Source organism: Sarcophilus harrisii, chromosome 2 (genome assembly GCF_902635505.1).
Source record: "Sarcophilus harrisii chromosome 2, mSarHar1.11, whole genome shotgun sequence".
Classification (NCBI taxonomy): domain Eukaryota; kingdom Metazoa; phylum Chordata; class Mammalia; order Dasyuromorphia; family Dasyuridae; genus Sarcophilus; species Sarcophilus harrisii.
The window spans coordinates 547652535-547661690 of NC_045427.1; positions in this window are offsets into that span (position 1 = coordinate 547652535).

Genomic DNA, 9156 nt, shown 5'->3' on the forward strand with positions numbered 1-9156 from the left:
CATTACAGATTAGAAGTGTTTTTAGGGAGTGATTTAGCAGTTTATAACAAGAGTTTTAGAACTGACTATAACCCAGTCTTTATGGCTTTTGATACATGACACCAATAATCTCTTTACTAGAAATCTTCTTTAAGGTTATGTGTGTGTATATTTGTGTGTGGGTGTGTGTGGAGATATTTATAATGAAATTATTTATATTTATAAGATATGATAAATATCTTATGTGAAGGTATTTGTAATGAAATTATTTGATAGGTTATTTTTAGTTTGTTTGTTTGTTTTTTACTAACTGTCCAATGGGTTAGAGTGTGATAAACAGTGACTAGTGACAATTTTGTGATTAATGATGAAATAGTAAAAATGATTATATATAAAGAAATAATGCAAAAGTATGCAGTTATGAGAACAACAGAATACTTGTTTCTTTGTGCTTAGTAATTCTCTAAGGCTTTTGCTTAGGAACGCTTCTTGTCTTTAGGATAATTTCTTCCAGGCAGTTCAAAGCCTATGCTTTGGCTCTTTAGATTATGACACAGGTGTCAGCTGTTTTGGGTTTAACACCCAGTGTATTTATTTCATTTGCTCTGGGGTTGACCACTTTAGATGAGCACCTGTTCTTTATCTTTCTAGATTAGATTGTCCTAACATTTATACCCTTCTCTCCCAAGGATTGAGGAATCTAAATCTATCTATCTATATTTCTCCATACACACACACAGACACACACACACACGTATATGTATTTTATATAATACACAAAAATGAAAATGTGGAGGTAAAAGTGGGCAAGAACATAAAAAGGGGGATTACAACTATATATAGAATATAACTATAACTATACCTATACATACACACATACATACATAAATGTGTGTGTGTATTTTACTAATTTGGATATAAAAGTCTGTGGAAATTAAGCTGAATTTGAAAATCAGTCGACAACCTTTGAGTAGGCTCAATGAGAAGTATGTCTGGCAGGTGCTATTTTTTTTTTTTTTTAATTTAATAGCCTTTTATTTACAGGATATATGCATGGCAGGTGCTATTGTACAAACAAGGGCATCACCAACTGGAAGTTTCCAGATTCAGCAGAACTAAAGCAACTATTAATTATAAGTTATTGGGGCAATGGAAAAAAAATAAGTTTTAATGGGCTTCATATCTCTGACATTTCACAGTTTTGGTTGCTGGTTATAATGGAGTTCTTGACGTAGCTAAAAATCTGAGGCTTCAGAGGAAAACTCTAAAAGAATATCCTCCTCCCCACGTATGCACACAAATATATTTTTCTTGTTTTGTTTCTCAAATCTCATTTTTACACTACCATTTTCAAATCTCTTCCCTACTGAGAGAGTCACCCTTGTGACAAAGATGAAAAAAATGAGGGAAAAAACTTTAGCAAAAAACAATCAGTATATTAGCAAGTCTAATGGTATATGATATTCTACGCCTAGTAGTTCCTCTGCAGAGAAGAAAAGTAGGTTTATTCCTTCAACTTTTCCCTGTGACTTGGTTATTACAATTACATAGAATTGAGGGAGGGGAGATTTTTTTCATTGTTTTGTAATTTTTCTAGTTTTGCTTATTACTTCATTCTCTATCAATTCATGTATTTTCCCACTTTTTCAAAAAAGTTTTTAAAAAATAAGTATTTATTGAGGTGTTTTTTTTTTTTTTTTAAATAGCACCATAATTTCCATTCTCTACCCGTTTCTAAGGAACTATCTCATACAATAAATGATATTTTTTACGGCAAAATAAAGAAAGAAAACTAGGGCAAAATAAGCAAAAACATAAATACATTAGAAAAAGTCTGAAAATATGTGCAATGTAATTGTGCACCTTTCTCATCTGTAAAGGGGTGGGGGTCAAGGAATCTTCTAATATATCTTCTTTGGAGGAGCCATAGTTGTTCTTTATAATGATTCAACATTCACTTTGTTTTTTTTTTTTTTTTTTTAAGCTTTTTTTATCCCTGCATTTACATTTTTGTCTTCATCTTACATATTGTTTCTTGGCTCTGCTGACTTTATTCTGCATCAAGTACATGTAAATCTTTTTATGCTTCTCTGTCATCTTGTTCATCAATTCCTACAGCCAGCACAATAATATTTCATTACAGTTAGAGAGCACAATTTATTTAGCTATTCTGCAGTCAATAGACAGCTTACTTTGCTTCTGGTCCTTTGATACCAACAAAAAATGCTGCTGTGAATCTCTTGGTGAAAATAGGACCTTTCTTTGTGTATCTAACCTCCTTAGGTTAGCAGTGGGATTTCTGAGTCAGAGGATATAAACCTTTTTGTTCCCCCTACTTTTGTTAACCACAAAATCAGATTTCCATTACTGAACTAGGTCCCATTACTGGATTCCCCTTTTCTGACCACCGTATCACAACAGCAGCCCCTCTGCTGTGACCCCTTGATTGTTCTTCTGGAGTACCTCAGTTTTCTTAGCCTACAAACCAGGCCGACACAGGTGCAACTGTATCTGTGCCTTAGTAACACTAAGTCCCCTGCTGAGCACCTGCATTGGGCCACTGGAGGAAGAAGCTGTGGGTTAGACTTTGGGGCAGGCCCCCACACCTTTCAGGTGCAGGCAAGAAGAAGTCTGTTGCTTGGGGGATTGGCAGAAACTACTATAGCAATTCAAGTGGAGACCTGCCTCTGAAACAGGGGCGGGCTGGTGGTGAGGAGTGTGGGAGTCATTAGACTGTCTCCGTCCTGTGATCTAAACAGTCTGGCTTTCTCACTGTGTGGCCTCCGGTCTTCCCCCAGTGGGGCTGAGCTGTGCCCGCTGCTTGCCTCTCCACCCAGTGTGCTGCTGCCTTCTGCTCCTCCTCCTCCTCCTCCGCCCACTCCCCCTTTATCCTGTTTGTCCTAAGCAGTATCACTTTGTTGCTTTTCACCTCACCAAGGTCTTGGTAACCAAGTTCACCGATTCCTTATTTAAAAACAAACTATAAAGTTCCATTAATTTCTTCATTTACAGGTGGGAGAAACAGGTAACCTCCTTTAAAAAAATCATGTGATTAAACATAATTGAACAAAGTGAGGAGATGATGGTGTATAGGAAAAAGGGGTCAGTGTGATTGTTGGGGTAATCAGGATATATTGAGGGTTTTTTTTCCCCTAAACTTGAATATGGATAATTAAGCCCAGTTTTACTGTCAGGAGTCAGGGTGAAGGCCATCTTTATAGTGAGAAGGGATCATTTTTATTTAGCAGAGAGAAAAAGAGCTGATGAAATAATGAAATACCTTAAAATTTCTTTTTACCCTTGTGATTATTAGGATCAGATCCATTTACCAATCAATCAGTAGGCAATATTGAATTCCTCAGGTGTGTCAGATGCTGTACAGGGTATGTCCAGCATACAAAGACAAAAACAAAATCACTTATGAATGTCTGTAATTAATTCTTTAAGATTCCAAGTTGCAGAATTCTTCTAGAATCTTTTTAATAGAATGTGAGAGTAGGGATTGTCTTGACGATATTTGTTTTTGTATCTCCAATGCCGGTACATAGTAGGGACTCACCAACAAAACTCTTGTTGAGGGGTTTATAGGGATTTCCTCACAGTAGTTTTAATCAAAGATCTTGGTTTAAAAAAAAAAAAAAGCATTTTACAAAGAATTTTCATCATAAAAATGCAGTGAGGTAGGGAATGCAAGTTATCAGCATTTTACAGATGGGGAGACAACCAGGAAGGTTAGGTATCTTGCCCCAGTATCACACAGGTAGAGCAGGGACTTGAGGTGTTATGGTTATAATTCGTGGTCTCTTCGCACCTTTTCTCCCGGTCTCTTTAGAATGTATTGATTTTGCTTATGTGTGACTTTTACTGTGTGAGTAGCTTAATAAAGTCATACGTAAGTGGTGACCCCAACATGACGTCTGAATTCATATTCATCACTAATTACTCTTAAAACTAGCTGTTTGTTACCCAGACATACAAAGAGATGTTAGGTTTTTAAAAATGAGTATTCTTGGGTAGAATTAAATTCCAGGAGTAAATTGCACATGCATCAAGTAGTTGACTCTGAGGCTCTTTTCATGAACAGCTTACTTTCAGCAGCTGGGATGGCTGACTTGGAGATTCAGATTAGGTTCAACAAGTGACTCGCTCAACTCACGTAGCTAGCTAATAACAGATCTATGGCTACTATTCCCCTCTATCTCCCCTTGGGCCCTGAAGAAAGTATTCAAAGCACTCGATTGCTGAATGAATATTATAACTGGATTCCATTAGCAAAGTCCAGGCCTAATCTGCTGTCTTCATGTTCCTGAATTTTTTTGGAAAGACTAGGGCTGTTGTTCTTAATGTTACCCAAATCTGAATTGGTCAAAATATTAAGAAGTATCGTTGTCTACATTGTCTTACTAATGTGCTTTTTCTTATGGGGACCCACCAGCTTCTAGTCTGAAGAGAATGAAAGAAATGTTTCTTTCTCCCTTCGCCCATCCTGTTTTCCTCCCCTTTGCCTTTTCTTTTCTTCTAGATGGAGAAAGCTCTGGAACTCCCTCTCTTTTATCTCTGGGCAACAACAACCAAAAAATGTTCTTCATGAGTTTGCTATTTAACATTCTCCACCCACAGGATTTGGAGCTGCCTCTGTTCTCTGTCAGATTAAAAACCTTCTGTAGGATGACAGCCAATGTGATTGGTTCATGGTTACCAGTTCTTTTCATTGAACCATCTTCTGCTCTGTCCCCTCCTCTCCAGCATCACGATCTGTTCGGAGGCCCTTAGGTGCTTCTTGCCCACAGGCAGCATGGAGGCTGTTCTCTGTTGTTTCCATAAGTGGTGCTGGTCACTCCCTTCCCAGAACAACAGACATTTAAAAAGTGCTTCAAAGTTGCCAAGTGCTTCACTTACTTTCTATTGTTTGATTCTCACAGCAGCCTTGTGAGGTTGGTTTTATGTCTTTGGTTTGCCGATGAAAAACTGAGGCTTACCCAGAGGGTCCCACAACAAGTCAGGTCCTGATTGGTTTTAAGCTCAGCTTTTCTTTACTTAAAATTCAGTGTAATTTTTACTATACCAAGCAGCTTCTCATATGGTTAAGCAGACTCAAGTAAGCCTTTCCCATCACTGTGACCTGTAAACTATCCCCTTCTTTCTGGAAAGAGGAGCAGCCAGCACCATGATGAGTATAAGTTCTTCTTGGAACGGAAGAAAACAAAAGATGTCTTTCCTAAGACTGGTGTATTTATGCAACAGGTGATGGGAATGCAGACTGATCAGGAGGCAGACTTTTGGACTGACAGTTAAGGTTGCTTTTATTTTTGTGATTCCATACTTACCAGTCAATTAATTGGTCAACTAATCCCTGAATCCATTATGTGTAAGGTATCATGCCAGACTGTCTTGAGGTTAAAAATCTAACTGAAAGAAACAAGGTATAAACGCATGAAAAGTTAAATAGGAACATAGGGTTAAATTACAAGGTAACAATATAAGAACTCCCAGGGGGACAGTAAGCATCATAAGGTAGTGCATGATTAATTGTCAAGTGAGTAGTATGGACAGGGGATCCATGAGTTCAAAAGTAGGAAAGATCACTGTGACCTGTAGACAGCATTCAGTCCTTTGGAATAGAAGAGGCACTTGAGGCTCTTGAAGAGTGGGTTTGAATTTGTGTAGTAAATGTTAGAAAGAATGATATGAACAAAGGTGTGGAGGTAAGAAGGTACACGGTAGGGAATTAAGTACATTAAATTACACTAGTCTTATTAAATTTGAGAGTTCAGTAAGCCAATGTCAAGCTCAATATTGAAATAGGGACCACTAATCTGCGGGCTGCATTGACTTAATTTTAAAATGTAATATTATCTTTGGTTTATCATATTTTTATTTATTCTTAAAAATATTTCCCAATTATATTTTAAGCTGATTTGGGCTTTTCTAGGGACTGTTGTGAGCTGCCACTGGAGATTTTTGACTGGGAGGATGGCATGATAGGAATCAGTGGTTAGGAATATTAACATATAATGCTGTAAAGTTACCCATGTATATATCCGGTAAATAAAAGGCTATTAAAAAAAATAAATTGTTAAATTACATTTTTGAAAAGAAAAAAAAAAAGGAATATTAACATACAAGTTAAATGGGGGCCAAATTGGAAGCAATTGGAGCTACACTTAGATATTCAGCATCTTCATTCTTCTCTAAACAATTTTCAGAGTCCACAGGTATTAAAATGGAAGGTTCTGAAATGGATTGAGACTAGGAGGGGAAACATGAAATTTTTAGAAATAGCTTGTACCTTAAAAATTACACGATTTTACCTCCTTTTTTTGTGTGTGTGAGTTTGTATATGTAAAGTGTGTGTGTGTGTGTGTGTGTGTGTGTGTGTGTGGCCTTGAAGAGATACAGCTTCATAGAGAAAGAACCAGGAGTAGAATTTTTTTTTCTTTTTCTTTTTAAATTTAATAGCCTTTTATTTACAGGTTATATGTATGGGTGACTTTCCAGCATTAATAATTGCCAAACCTCTTGTTCCAATTTTTCACCTCTTACCCCCCACCCCCTCCCCCAGATGGCAGGATGACCAGTAGATGTTAAATATATTAAAATATAAATTAGATACACAATAAATATACATGACCAAACTGTTATTTTGCTGTACAAAAAGAATCAGACTCTGAAATATTGTACAATTAGCCTGTGAAGGAAATCCAAAATGCAAGTGGGCATGAATATAGGGATTGGGAATTCAATGTAATGGTTTTTAGTTATCTCCCAGAGTTCTTTCTCTGGGCGTAGCTGGTTCAGTTCATTACTGCTCCATTGGAAATGATTTGGTTGATCTCATTGCTGAGGATGGCCAGGTCCATCAACAGGAGTAGAATTCTTGGCCCTCAGTCTTCTGAATCTGTATATTAGACAGGATAGTATTTTATTATCTTCATTTTATAGATGAGGCATGGAGAATGCGAATGACTTGCCCAAAGTCACATTGCAAGGTAATGGCAGAAATGGAACTTTCTCCTTTCTACCATCACTGATGGCACTGCAGCAACTATAGCATAAAAAGATTGGGCAGCCTTCCTGCTCTCATCATTAGCTTGTCGGAGATTCCCATCTTTTCAGATGTGAGTTCAGACAAGTTGTAGAAAACAGCCAGAACAGGAAATAATAATCGTTGCTGACACTTATGTAGTGTTAATTTAAAGTTTACCAAACCATCTCACATACTTTTTAGGGGTTTTGGTGCAATGGAAAGTGTGAGATTTGGGATCGGAACCTGGGGTGAAATCTTGGCTCTGATATTTTATCCCTTTTTGTGATCTTTGACAAGTCTTTCACTTGACTTCAGTTTAATAATTTATAAAATGAGGGAAGTCAGACTAGATGACTTTGAAGGACTCTTTCATCCTATGAACCTTACAAGAGAGGTAAGTATTAGAAGCATTCTTGCTCCCATTTTACAGATGAGGTAACAGGCCCATAGAGATTCAGTGACCTTAGGATTATATGCCTGATAAGAGCTAGAGGTAGAATTCAAACCCAGATCTCTTCTGACTACAATGTCAGAACTACAATGTCACTGCACCTTACTTTAGACAGATACCTTTGAGACATAAGACAGTGATCAAAGTTAGAACCTAAATCAAGTGACAGTATTTGTTAAGCATTTCCGCTGTGCCAGGCATTGCACAAACACTGAGGACACAGAGAAAAAACAAAAACCAACAAAAAAGTCCTCTTTCCTAAAGATGGTGGTGATGATCAAGTCATTTGGTGTGTTTTTTTCATAGTACTTTATTTTTCCAAATACATGTAAAGATAGTTTTCAATAGTCTTCTTTGTAAAACTCTGTGTTCCAAATTTTCCTCCCTCCTTCTTTTATCTCCTTCCTCTCCAAGATAACAAGAAATCTGATGTAAGTGAAATACATGCAGTTCTTTTAAACATATTTCCATATTTGTCATGTTATGTAAGAAAATTCAGATTGAAAGGGGAAAAAATATAAGGAAAAAAACCAAGCAAACAATAACAAAAAGATGAAAACATTATGCTTTGATCCACATTCAGTCTCCATAGTCTTCTCTCTGAATATTGATGGCTCTTTCCATCACAAGTCTATTGGAACCTCACTGCTGAAAAGAGTCACGTCCATCAGAATTGATCATCACATAATCTTTCTATTGCTGTGGGCAATGAAGTCCTGGTTCTATTCACTTCACTTAGTATCAGTTCATGTAAGTCTTTCCAGGCTTTTCTGAAATCTACCTGCAAATCATGTCTTATAGAACAGTAGTATTCCATAACTTTCACATACCATAACTTATTCAACCATTCTCCCAACTGCTGGGCATCCACTAAGTTTCCAAGTTTTTGCTACTATAAAAAGGGCTGCTACAAACATTTTTGTCCATGTGGGTCCTTTTTCCTCCTTTATGATTTCTTTGGGATACAGGCCCTGTAGAGACACTGCTGGATCAAAGGGTATGCAGGTTTTATGGCCCTTTGGCTATAGTTCCAAATTGCTCTCCAGAATGGTTGGATCATTTCATAACTCCACTAGCAGGGCATAGTGTCCCAGTTTTCCCAATTCCCCTCCCCTTTCCCCAACATTTATTATTATCATGTCATCTTAACCAATTTTGAGAAGTTTGAAGTTGTACCTCAGAGTTGTCTTAATTTGCGTTTCTCTAATCAGTAATGATTTAGGACATTTTCTCATGTGACTAGAAATAGCTTTAACTTCATATGAAAATTGTTCATATCCTTTGACCATTTATTCTTAAATATATATTCTTGTATTCTTAAATTTGAGACAGTTCTCTATATATTTTAGAAATGAGACCTTTATCAGAAACACTGGCTGTAAAAATTTTCCCCCAGCTTTCTGCTTCTCTTCTCATCTTGACTGCATTGGTTTTTAAATTTAATTTAATCAAAATTATCCATTTTGCTTTTCATAAGGTTCTCTAGTTCTTCTTTGCTCATAAAATCCTCTCTTCAAAGATCTGAGAGGTAGATTATCCCTTGTTCTCTTAATTTGCTTATATCCAAATCATGAACTCATTTTGACTTTATCCTGGTATAAAGTATTAGATGTTGGTCAGTGCCTCATTTCTGCCATAATATTTTCTAGTTTTCCAAGTAATTTTATGTCAGATAGTGAGTTCTTATCGCAGAAGCTAG